Source organism: Haliaeetus albicilla, chromosome 8 (assembly GCF_947461875.1).
Source record: "Haliaeetus albicilla chromosome 8, bHalAlb1.1, whole genome shotgun sequence".
Taxonomy (NCBI): Eukaryota; Metazoa; Chordata; class Aves; order Accipitriformes; family Accipitridae; genus Haliaeetus; species Haliaeetus albicilla.
In genome coordinates this window covers 18,245,156-18,258,398 of record NC_091490.1, presented here as the reverse complement: position 1 = coordinate 18,258,398, position 13,243 = coordinate 18,245,156, and the positions used below count along the sequence as shown (strand labels likewise).

The 13,243-nt window shown below is 48.0% G+C and overlaps 1 protein-coding gene across 5 annotated transcripts in view; it reads right to left on the bottom strand.

Moving 5' to 3' along the window:
- Positions 1-9,590, bottom strand: part of LRRC8C (leucine rich repeat containing 8 VRAC subunit C) — a 30,564-nt gene extending 20,974 nt beyond the window's left edge. For 2 of the 5 annotated variants that reach the window (XR_011325761.1, XM_069789177.1), the window contains exon 1: positions 6,238-6,418. The gene's annotated coding sequence lies outside the window, so the exon portion shown is untranslated. Of the gene's footprint in view, positions 1-2,537; positions 2,623-6,237; positions 6,419-7,013; positions 7,208-7,280 lie in introns of those variants that run through there. The other 3 variants (XM_069789179.1, XM_069789178.1, XM_069789180.1) reach the window with 3 other exon arrangements.
- Between the last annotated feature and the right edge of the window lie 3,653 nt (positions 9,591-13,243).

Here is a 13,243-nt window from a genome sequence, read left to right as displayed (position 1 = left end):
ATTCTTCTGACAAATCATTTTGGGAGAATGGCTTCTTTGCTTCACTAAGTAAAGTTTTAAGGGAAGTATTTTGGGGTTCTCTTTTTTTTTTCCTGAGGTAAATTGTTTCATTTTCAGAGTTTTCTTTAATATATAGCCCCTCCCCTGCCCTTCACAACACTGTGACAATGAGGACAATATCTTTTCACTAAATTTTCTCAAAGAGGAAAAAATCCTGTAAAATTAAATGCTAGCTCCTGTTATTGTGAATTGTTTGGACGGTAATCGAAATTTTTTTTTTACTTCCGCAGCATTCAAAAAGGCTGGGGCTGGGAAGTGCCTTTCTGGTGGTGAATAGGGGCCACTTCTACCAGTTGCAACTGAGGTCAATGGACAATCAGGGGAACTGCTCCTCCCAGCACTCTCTGACCCAATTCATTATTTTGGGTCTTACTGTGTCCTCTCTCTGGTGCTAAGGCCACCTGAATATTGTTTAACCCTCTCTACTCCCCAGCCTGGATGCCACCCCCCTCCCAGTCAGAGCTCCTTATCGTGGGTCTCAAAAAGCAGATACCACAGCGGGATGCAGCTGCCTCAGGAAATCAACTCAAACTGGTGCAGGAACTGATTGCAAGATAGCACCAAGCACTGAGGCAAGGAACTTGTGTGAAGAATTGAGCAGTCTCTGATTTTATTCTTCACTGACAACCAGCGCTGGCCGTTTCCAATACTGGGCATACCAAGTAACTAGATTTTTAGGCTTTCCAGCGGAAAGTTTCTTTCTAAAACTGCTTACGAGAGTAAATAATAACAAAAAACCCACAGAAAGTTCTATTACAGTAAAACCTCCAGCAGGGCCCATTACTATGCAGACTGGAAGAAAACAGCATCACGGCTGCCACACATTTAGCAAACTCAGAATGCAACTGGAAACGGAAATGATTCAGAAACCACAGGTGCTGAGCACCAGGCTGCTGCGCCTCACTGGCAGCCCCTGGGCACGGGCACTTGCGAGACAGCAGGAATCCAAGACCAGGTTAAAATTAGGGATCAACTCGGAACTGTGCTAAACCCAGCTCTCGATGCTGATCTGCACCACAGGGGCAAACAGGCATTTCCAGGAGAAGAGTGAGCCCAGGGGAGCAAGTGCTACCCTCCTGACTGCTTTCATCATGCCAAAAAGAAAAGTAAAAGCAGGTCTAATATACCGGGGCAGGGGGGAAATACACATACTTGGTTGAATTGGGAGGGGAGGGGAGTTTTATTTATTATTTATTTCCAACATTGCCATCTTTTTCTCCACTATCTTGCAAAGCACCTTTCTGCCTGGCCAGTTTTTTACAGCATCATTCAAGCCCACAGTGCTCTGTGGGAGCAAACACGCACATGTGTGCCTTCAAACAGTGCTGCTCATGATACTGAGTCTTTCCTCACAGAAAGTACTTACTCCAGTGGTAAAAAAAAAAATCTAAAAAGGCAAGCCATAACTCACATACTTATCTGTGCAATAAAATTCCTCGCTTTTAAACGTTTTCATCCTAATGAAATTCTAGTAGGATACATTCGGCAGTCTTTCACAAGCCTCTCATTTTGCTTGGTCAACTCTTTCCAGTGAACTGGACAAACCGCATTTCGTGAATAATGAACAAAACCGCCCATCACACTGCGACAAGGCAGAGCTGGTTTTAAACCGATTTAAAATCGGAATGGTTTTTTTGTCTATCAGTCGGTTTGTTTTAAATCTTCTCGAAAACAGAGCCACGAACGCCGGAGCCTCGCAGTGCCGCCGGGACCCGCGCTCCCCTCCCGACCCGACCCGGCGGCAGGGACCCGCCGGGGCCCTCTGGGGCACGGAGACGCTGCGCAGCCCCCGCGGAGGGACGGCGCTCCCGCATCCCCTCCGCCCGCCGCCGGGCGCGGTGGGAGCGCGGCTGAACCGCCGCCTCCCCGTCCCGCTGCCAGCCTCCCCGTAATGCGGGTTGCTTTGGGTTTTTGGGTTGGGGTTGTGTTTTTTTCGGGGAAAATACCGTCGAGGGCTTCCCTCGAGCCGCCCGTCTCCACGGCGACCGTTTCGCCACCCCCCCCCCCGGCCCCCCGCCGCTCCCGGGAAGCCCCGCTTGGCTCCGGGCCGCCGCCCCGCGGGGCACCCCCGGGGCCGCCCGAGCGCCGCGGCCCGGCAGCGGCGGGGGGGGGGCGGGTGCCCCACCCGGCGGGGGTGGGGTGGGGTGGGGGCTGTCGCGGCCGCTTCCCGGCGCCCCTCCGCGGGGGAGGAGACGGCGGCCACCCCAGATAAGTTTGGCTCCCGCGGCGCTGCCCAGGGACGGGGGCGGCACCGCCGATGCCGCCGGCGGGCGGAGCGGCGCCCCCGCAGCCGCTGCCCGGGCCGGGCCCGGCCGGGTCTCCCCTCCCCGCGGCGGCTCCGTCCCCGCGCGGCCCCCCTCCCCCCGAGGCCCCCTTCCCCGCGGCGGTGCCCCGACCCCCAGCACCCGGCGCGGCCCCGCCGGGCGCGGGCAGCGGGGGGGCGCGCGAAGAGGCAGGCCGGGCGCGGCAGCGCCTACCTGGTGCGCGTCCGGGCGGGGAGGGGCGGGGCGCGGGGTCACGGGCGGCGGCGGCGGCGGCGGCGGTGGCCGGGCGGGAGCGCGATCATGCCGCGGCGCGTTGCGGGGCTGAGCGCGGCGGGCAGGGCCGGGCCGGGCCGGGCCGGGCGGGGCGGGGAGGCGATGCCGCCTGCAGCCGCGCTCCGCCCGCCGCCGCTCCGCCCCCCGCCGCCGCGGGGCCACGTCTCCGGTCTGACGCACGCGGCGGCGGCCGGGGGGCGCCGGTCGGGCCGGGCCGGGCAGCCCCCGCTGGCGGCGGCGCTCCGGGCGTGCCGCCCCGCAGGCCCGGCCGCGCTCCGTCCTCCCCCGCTCCCCCGGAGGCCGCTAGCGGTGACCGGCAGCCGAGGCCTCCGGGAGGGCCCGCGGCATCCCCGGCTGACAGCGGCCGTCAGCGGCGCCCGGACGGCGCCGCGAGGTGGGGGCTGGCCGAACAATGTGCGGGGGAATGGGCTTGGGGGCGGTTTCTTCTCCTCCGCAGAGTGCGGTTGGTGCCGTGGGGAGTAATGAGGGGTGGAGGGGAGGCGGGAGCGGCCGCCCCCCGCGGTGGCGGGCGGCTTCGGTCCGTGCCTGGAGGATGGCGGCAGAAGTCGCGACGGAAAGACCTCGGCCTCGGCGCGCAGGGCCGCGGAAAGACTATAAAGCGACCGGGCTGTAAAGCGCCGGGGATTGCATTAACAACGGAAAAGCGTCTCAAAGAGTGACAATTGGAAACACAAACTTCTGGCCCAGCAATTCAAAAGGCGCAGGCTGAAAGCTGCTGCTGAAAGAAACCACAGATTTGAAGGGACTTTTGTCCAACATTTCCAAGAAAGATTTACATCTCTGGCAGAACGAAGAGACGGGACAAATTCTGCATCAGAGGGAGGTACTTGCTCTCTCATGACTCACCCCTAACCTTAGGGATAGCGTGTGTATCCCCTTAGGGACAGTACAAATATGTAAACAAAGAAATACAAATATACAGGCCCACTGGGGGGGGGAGTTAATGGAAACAAATACAACATGAGGCATCACAGCTGTTTTGCTGCAAAACCGCTAACTGGATTGGGATGTGGGCCGGGGGTCTGCTGCCATGGATAGCTGTGGGTAATTCTGACTTCGCGTACTTTCTGACACATCTGCTTCAGGGACTGCTGAGGGCAGACTCAGGTTCCTCATTTGGGAATCACTGATGTGATTTATAGCTGTGGGAGCGCAGCTCTTCATTTGACTGAAGTGTTTACTTAAGTGCTTCACCATGCAGAGCTGCTTTGCTCAGCTGAAGCCTCGAGGCTTTCAGAGGCACTTCAAGAAATGAGGGTCTGAATCTGGCAGGAGCTGGAGGAGGTTGTTGGCATAGCTGCCTCCCAGTCCTTCGGTGCCGCCAGCCTAAAAGATTTCAGCAGTATTGCACCGTTACGTATTTTAAGCTCTAGCCCCATGCTTTGGGGGTTATGGCTGAGGAATAAAACAGGACAAATGAGCAAGGTTTCCATATGGACAAAAGCACTGGGTTTCTTTTTTGAGCTAAAGAAATGGTTATGGTGACTGCTGTGTTCATTTTCTTTTTATTGGTTTCTTTCCATTACTCTTAACTCCTGGCAGCAGCTTAGAGAATCCCTCCCTGTCCTGGACGGTTTCTTCTTTCAGACATTTGCAGGCAGTTGTTCTGTTCACCCTTTCGTCATCGCTTAGCTCATTTAATCTTTTCTCATAAGTCAGTCCCTCCCGTTACCTAATCATGGTGCTGCTTTTCCCTGAACTCCCTCGCAGTTGCTCATTTATTTTATGGTGACATGGTGGCCAGTAATCCTGCCATTGTTAACGTTTCCTGTTGTGGACTTTTGGGTTATTTTTGTTCAGAGTTGCTGCAGTACTTGGAGGACTGAGCTAAGCTTCCCCTGTGAAGAATAATTACAGGCAAGGTCACTGGTACTGCAATAGAAAACATAGTCCATGGATAATTATAGCTGATGGGTTTGGGGATGGAGGCTTAGTGCAGTTCTGGTAGGTGAGCTTCTGGTGGAAGAAGGCCCAAAAATTCATGTTTGATATTAAACACACAATTAGGGCTCCAGATACCTTTGCTCCACTGGAAAAAAAATTGCTGCCTGCAGAAAACTGCAATTTATTTGTGAATTCCTGCATTATTTTCATTAAAACCATCCAGGCAGGTGAAGTCTGAAGTAATTTTGGGTTATTTTACTAGAAGTATTGTCTCTTCCAAAATGATAGGCAACAGCAACAGGATTCAACCATCTGTATGACTGCAAGTTTTTGACATCTTTTGATTTCATGTTGCCTCTTTGGTTTTGATTGACTCTAGAGGAACGTGGGACAGGTCACATAAGAAATGCCATCACTGCAAACTTAGTACATTTGCCTTTACTGTCAATTGTCCTGTTCTGTAGTTTGTAATTTACAAACCCCAGAAGTGTTACTGCTGCTGCTGAGTGCTACCTTGCAGTACTTAACGCTACAACAACTAAGAGCAGTGCTGGTTTTGCACCTGAGTTAAAACTATCACAGACCAGCTTCCAAACCCAGTTGGACATAGGGACAGATCACACCGTCAGTGCTTACATGACAGTTATCTCCTGTTCATGTACCTGTGGGCTGATTCCCGAATGGGATCCACGTTCAGGATGCCCAATCCTGAAGTCCTTGCTCAGCACCAACATAGCATCTGCCAGGATACAGCCCCCACCTTCTACTCATTCCTGCTCAGAGTTTTGGTTTTTTTCTCCTTTTTTCTCCTCTCCAATCCCTTAGTAATTTGAGGAAGTACCCTGAAAAAACTCAAAGCCATCCCATACGCGAAAGTCTGGGGTCCCAAGAGCAGCCCTGAAGTTGGGGCTGAGGGGATGGTGCTGCTCAGAGCTTGACAGACCACATCCCCTCTCGGCTTCAGGAGAGACTGGGGCAAGAAAGCAGAGGTTTGAGTGCAAGAGCTTCGCCTATACTTGGAAACACAATGAAAATGCTTTTCATCAGTCATCTCTCCAAAAGCTGTTGAAAACAGCATAATCTGCTAACACAGAAAAGCTAAATTGCTTTCAGACCAAGTACTGAAAAACTGCTGCTGTGATTTGATTCAGCTCAAATCCAAAATGCACGATTTGACAGCTCTAGTACTTCTTAGCTGCTTGAAGTTTCTGTCAAAGTTTATCTTTTCCCCTAGCTTGCTTTTCCCTGGTTTTACATTTTAACCCCTCTTCCCTCAGATTAGCGTTTTTGAAATATGAACTTTAAGCGCACCAGATGTTTGAACAGTAGCAGCGCACTGGAAATACAGACTTTCAAACTAAGTTGCATGGATGCTATGGGCTGAGTCTGGGCGGCTGAGTCTGGGCAGAAGCAAAGCTTCAGAGCAAGGTGAAGAATATGCTATCATTTCTTAAGACTGCAGCATTTTTTATGTACTAAAACCTGCTTTAATCAGAGGGAAAACACTGAAAGGATGTTTAATCTCATGAGCTCTTCTATTGTTCCTAAGAGGAGCCACGTTCATCACTGGTACGATTTCAGTGAAAGCGGTGCAGTTACATCAGGGAAGAATTTGGCCCAACTAGTTCTCTGTAGAGAAGCTATGGACAGCTGTCCCCCCCGTACCTCATGTTGTTGAGAAAACAGAGAGCTAAAGACATGCCAAAAGAAATAGGACTAACTCCCGTTTTCTGACCTTTGGCTGAACCGGAGCTCCTGGATCTGAGTGGTGCTTTACCCCTGTTACACTTCTGATCATCATTAGGTTTTCTTCAACGATCTGTCTGAAAACATCTTCCTAACTGGGGAGCTACACAGCTGTGCTTGGTACAGCTATTGCAGCTCTGAGCCACTGAGCTGCGTGCTTCATGGGATACAGCATCTAATCTAATTTTAGATGTGATGCAATGAGTGGGGGTAGCTCACGTGAAGCAGGAGGGATGGAGCCCAGCAGCCAGAGCTCAGAAGCGCTTTATAATTACTAAATGCTACTTGCAAAATAACGGAGGCTTTTATTGCTACCAATGCACCTTTATGGGTGTGATAGAATAAACAAGCAGCAGCAAGGACAAATGCTTCTGGGGGAGGACATTTGGACAAGAGTCAGTCACCAGGCTTGCTGTCCTCAGGTGGTAGCTGAGGCTGCCCCAGGTTCGGTCGTTGCCTTCCAGCCTTCCCCCTACTCTCTGCCCCTTGTGATGTTCTCTACTGAAATGCTGTAGCTGGTCTGACATGAATACAGGCTTTTTTCTATGTGGGTACCATCTCTTGCCCTCCTTCAAGCACTCACAGAGAGATGACTTAATTCAAGTGTTCGGTTTTCTCTCATACTTGGTTTTCTTAACAGCCTTCTGCCCCTCACACAAGCCAGACTGTGATAATCACAGAGCCGGTCTGCTCATAACCAAATTTACACAGAGAATCTATAAATTAACAGAAGGCAGCTCTACTTTTAGGGAAGTCTCTACTTGCCAGAGCAGTGACCTATCCCGACGGGTATCCTGGTTCCGATGCTGTATTGGACTGAGTCACTGGTTACATGCCATGCTCCCCCGGGCTGACGTCCTGCTAAGAGATAACAGACTGTCAGTCGTGGTCCACTTTGCATCATGCTTTGGGCTTGGATGTTTTAAGGAGGATTCAAGTCTCACTGTCATTAGACCTCTGCTTGGAATGTTTTTCCCTAGCTCCCTGCCCCCCGCCCCTGCCCCCATGAAATTCCACCATTGAATTACCCACCTTTTTGTCCACTGTCTTCAAACAGTTATCTGCAGATCTTTTACCGCTAGCAAACCTGTGTCAATAAATCATAATTTAAAAACACAAACAGCACATTCTTAATGAAAAGATCCTTTTACATATCTAAATGATAAAGTAAGTGTTTGAGAAACAGGTCCCTAAATTTTTTATGGTATTTTAAAACAGTCATCTCAAAATAAACAAAAAGAAATGTTTGTTAATCATCTGGAATTTTTAATTTCCTATTTTGCATGGGAACCTGAGTAATCAGACATATGGTATGCTTGTTAGCTGGGAAAGGGTCAGGATTAGAATAGATTCTCAAAATTGGAAAGCACTAAAATATAGCAGCAGTCTTGGCTGCCTAAACTTAAAATAAACCCTGTTTTGTGTTAATTGCTGGAACAGATCAACACTGAAAAAACCCACATGTCTAAATGATTCTCTGAAATACGGTGCCTGGCAGGAGAGAGGAAGTCTCAGGGGATTGGGGATGAGCTAGTCAATAATTTACCTGCAAAGGAGATTATCTGATACAGACATAGCTGATAAGGAGCAAAATGTGAAGTGGCGTTTGGTGGCTTCTGTATGAGCTCAGTAGCTTTAAGAGTCGTGGGATTCCTAACGCAGAAGAGTCCGGTCAGATACAAGTAATCGTATTTTTGGATTTATAGTGCAAAGCATCACTGAGCTATTAAGCAGTAAAAGTCTGTTCTGGTGTAAGTTTTCATGCCCAGTGTGGATGTGCAGTTCCTAGGCTGTACTGGTGCCATCAGTGGAGGTACAATAGAATGAAAATCTCCCCATCATCATTCTAATTGGGTACCAGTGTGACTATTTAAATCACTAGTGTAATGGCAGAAGACAGCTCCCAACGTTTTCCTGCGTCATTACACTAGGCCCACGCAGAGGATGAATGGATACATGTTTTGCTGCTTATGCAGGACACAGGTCCAGGACGACACTACTTCTGGCAGCGGAAGCTGACATACATCCTGCACTGTGCTTCGTGCTTATTCATCAGCTGACAGTCGCTTATGTGGAATGCATCTGACCCCACTGCAATTATGCCTGCGATGTTCAGACTTGCCCCCATTTCAACGCCCAAAGTTAAAAGTTTTTTTTTTCCCTCTGTTGTTTTTCAATCATATATTTGAGCCTTGCACTTCACTAGGAATTAATTTGAATCCAACTATTGGAAAAAAAAAGCCCACCAAAAAACTTAGGGATAGTTTACAATTTCAACTCTGGCTACTTCACACTACTTCAGTAGAGGAACAACTCAAAAGACAATGCAATTCACTGCCCCGGGACTCCTTTGGTACAAAGGCCATGGTGGGCACAGCCTCTGTAGCGGGTAACCTCAACGGAGAGTGAGCAGTGTTCAGGAAGACTGTTCAGAACGGTCTTTTGTGGTGAGAGGGCATAAATAACAGCAATCTGTGGCCTACACTATTTGTCAGTCCAACTATTCAGGCATCATAGAGCATGCACCTGACTCTTTCCTTTTTACTTTCCCCTTTCCTAGATTGTCAACAGTTGGCTCTCCACAGGAACTACAACCAATTCAGCTAGGTCAGTGACTCCACATTAAAAGTCTCTTTGTTGTTACTTCTTCTAGAAGGGCTTTTGTATCCTCCAAGCTCTGGCTGTGAGCCATTCACAGAGTTGAAAGGTCATAGTCCGAGGGCTTCGTTCTTCCCTTCTCACAGCTGTAGATGTTTCTGGTGGATGTGATTTGCAGAGTTGTCCAAGCAGTCCCGGCTGCATTGCCAGAGGTTTCTATCTATATGAACAACTATCACACTCAAGTGTTTAGAATTAAGGCTGTGTGTATTTGCATATACATACACATATGCTTACATACTAAAGCAAGCCTGCATGCAGCTGAGCTGAGAGATAAGATTGTTTATGACAGCACAAACATAAGGGGATGAAACATCCATGCAAGCTGTTTTGGTCTAGCTGTTGGTTGGACTGTATATGGTACAATGACTCTTTGTTTAGCAAGAGGCTAAAGATTATATACTTAACACTTGAGACCTTTAAGACTCAGACTATGCAGTAGACAACTTCACCTTTAGACTGGCTAATAATAATTTAAGAGACTGAATTGTGCTTTTTTGTATGCCTGGCTTCATCTGCTGTATTGCATTTTTAAAGCACTGTATATGACAAACCTTCCAGGAATCCCAAACACAAATGGAAGTCCCACTGAATCACTTGAAGCAGCTGAAGAACACCATCAGTGAGGCCACACAACTGCGTGGAATGTGATGAATTTCCAGGAATAGGATTGTTTCCCGGAGGTTATTGTGTAAAATACAAGTATAAAGAGGGAACAAAGGTAATGCTGACAGTCTCTGCACCACTAAGCTATTTTAGTTTGTGGAAAGAAGAATAAATAAAACAGACATGTTAGAAGACCTTTGCTAGGCTAACAGGAAGCTTGTATGTCAAGAGCAAACCTGAAACAAAGCAGTACAAAATTATCTCAGCATAAAATGTAACCTCTCCATGATTTTATCTTATGAAACCAAATCCACTTCTAGCTTGAATGCAGTGCTAATGGAGACGTTAAGAGCTCTATGTCCATGCTTCTATCTAGCAATAATAAAGGAATGACTAGGTAAAAAGCAATAATTATATAGAAACAGGTGAACTCTGCAGTTCTGAGGGGAGAGCAGTGCATTTGGGGGTTCAAAAGCAATAGGAAACCTGTCCATTCAGGTTCATTAAGAAATCAGTTCTGCTGACTAGAACCTACTCTGAAGCAGTGGTTAAGCAGAGCACTTTCAAAGAAAGTACCACACAGCATGTGTAAAAGTTTGGGCCTCCAGATATGAGGAAAGCAATCCTCCCAGTACAGTCTTCTGCTCTCTTCCTTCGGGGAACCTCTGCTCCAATGTGCTGGAGGAAATCTTACTTCTAAATAAGCTGACTCTTAGAGGTGCAAAAGCTAGTATGGTTTCAACCCTGGAAGTGCTTGTTCTCAGCTTTATGAAGCACAGCTCAGGTCCTGACACTGGCTATTGGTGAGTAAAGACTGCAATTTCTAATAAGACATCAGGTGTCAAACCCAGGTGACACTGTGGTCACTGTTCAGTGTTTGCATACTTCTAATTTCAGGTGGCCTTTCCACCACATACAAAGATGCTTGGATGGCATACAAAAACTAGGTATAGCATTTCCCGAAACAGGTTTTCAAATGCTCTCGTATTTCTGTTACTCATTTCAATTTTCGTCCAGCAGAGAGAGAGGCAGGAATATGAAAACCCCATTTATATGCATCCAGAGATAAGCAACTAGACACAGTCAGCTTATCAAGGTTTAAAGAACAATGACATGATGCTATAGTTAATTTTCATATCTACTTATTGCAAAGAACAGCCTGTATCCTTACAGCTAAACTCCCTTATTGCCACCAACAGGGCTACATCCAAACAGCCAGCTGGAAACAGTCGCTGGCCTGTGCCGCCCAGAGTATTGCTGGGAGGGGTGCTGACCGGCCCAGAGCTGTGCCATAGACTATACCACAATTTGCAGTATGAATAGAGAGCATGCTAGTGCTTGGGCCTCTGCCCCAGGCCTGTTTAGCTTACCCATGCAGACATTGTCTGCACAGCTGCAGAAATATTTGCGCACACAGGGAGGGAAGGAGGGAGGAGAGGGCAGCAGAGCCATCTCCCTCAGCAGTACCATCAGTTTGTGCCAGCTCACACCATTCATGGAATTTCAGCTTAGCCCTGACAACAGCGCTCTATGCCAGATAGATACCTCTCCTCCAGACTTAGACTGGGAAAACACAGTGGTGTCAGTCTACCAAAGGTGGTAATGCCAGCTCTGCACAGAAAACGGGAACAGAACTTTTTTGCCCCACACCTGTGTTTTGCCATTACCTCCACAGCACCTCACTGTGGCCTTTAGTCTCCGTATCGCAGTATGACTCCCCAACACAGGGCATCACTGTGCAGATTCTGAGCTAGTCCAGATGAGCTGGAAGAGCTGAGCTGCCTGGCACAGCCCAAGGGCCTAGCTTATAGCCCAGAAGCAGTCAAGGTGCATTAGCTAAAAACGAGACAGCAATGCACAGCAGCCCAGCCAGAACAGAGGGCAGTCTGCATTTCCTCTCCTGGCAAGTCTCTTGACAGCAAGTGAGAAGACAACTCCTACAGGGGGCAGGGGCGAAAGAGTTTGTAAAGTACTGTTTCTGTTTCTTTTTCTTCCAGTCTGACAAATAGAAACATATTACTGGCTCAAGTTCTAGAAATCTGACATGAACACCATGTTTTTATTAAAAAACAGAAAGACGGGAAATTATGAGCAACTTTCCAACAGAAGCAACAGGAACAATGAAAATCCTGACTAGTTAAAGCCTTGATAATTACACCCAAGATCACCCAGGCAATCTTATTTTGTGCCTTTGGATAGATCCATCTTCCCTTCCTCTCCCCCGTTTTCAATGTTCCTCTTGGACCTAGCAGGTAAAGTTATAAGCTGAAAAGAGATTTAGTATATATAGATGCACACTTGAAACTCTCATCCATGCTCTCCCTAGAAGTGTTGCTTTTTTCACCTCTTTCAAAGTTCATTAAATGTAGAGTGGATGATTTAGCCCAGAGGATACTGCATTTGTAGTAACAAATATGGTTTCTGCAGATTTCTTAGGATGAAGACTATTTATATCATATTCCCACAGGAAATTAGGTAAGGAATAAACATTAAAGTAATGATGCAATCTGTGTCATCTCCCTAATAAACACTGAATATGTTAGTTGATTTCAAACAAATTTAACAAAAGAATAGAAATCTCAGATAAACAGAGTTCCTTCAAGTTGCATGAAAACAGGCAACCGGCTACCTAGGGGAAGAAGATCCTGCAAGTGTTCCAGCCAAGAGAAAGCCTGCAAGATTAAGTTAAACACCAGAAAATCTGTAAGAGGGAGGTCACTTTTAAATACCCCAACTATGAAGAAATCTTCAGGGACACTGATCTGTAGGCCAGGCTTCGTTCCATCAGCTGCTTATGAAATGATGCAGTGTTAGGCTCTTCCTGCCTGGTTTCGGTTTTCTTAACTTCCATCCAGTTATGGAACAGTTTGTCACAGACTTCAGATACACTGTATGCTTGTCCAAGCTAGAAACAGTAAAGAGCATCTCCAAGTAGGAACGTAAAGATAACACTTCCGCATCTGGAAAATCCTGGGGATCCCCAAGAGTCACGATGCTGATGAAGTGCATGTTGTACTGACAGGAGTCCCTGGCTACACACACGTGAGCTGGAAGACCTACAACTCTGACACACACCAGTGGCTCCAGAAAAGTTTTCTTTATTGTTCTACCCTGTTGGCTTTGCCACTGTTCCCCAAGGCACTCACCAAAAGCAACCTCAGGCACAGGAAGGCAAAGGCCTTCAGATTTATGTATCTTGCTCCCGGTACCTTTAAAAAGCCCATGCTGTGAGAAACTACTAACTCCTGTTTTACATCTTCTGTCCTCCTAACCTTGGACTGTGGCAGGATCAGTAACATCCCATCATGAACCTTTAAAGCGTTTGGAGAAATGAACTGCTACAACCAAAGAGACTGTCCTTCAATTATACGGTAGTCAGTCCTCTATTAGAAGATGATAATGTTGACCTCTAGTGACTAGTCTGGGGATACCTGGTGGCATGATCACAGTGAAACATTTCTGTGAACAGCTAGCCAAAAATTTCACTGAAGCTGGCACGTGAGAACAGTCACCCTCCTCATGGAGGTGAGTAATTACACATCCCTTTCATAGAACAGAACCCCCCCAGCTGAAACAAAGACCCCAGAAAGGCTGCTATATAGCCTAATTAGGCAAGCAGAGAGATTTAAATAGAGGATCATTGTACATGGACACTGTGAGCTGTACAGTGGCTGCAACCTCAAGACAGAAAATGCACCCAGACTGAGTGAAAGGACTGGACAAAGCAGCCC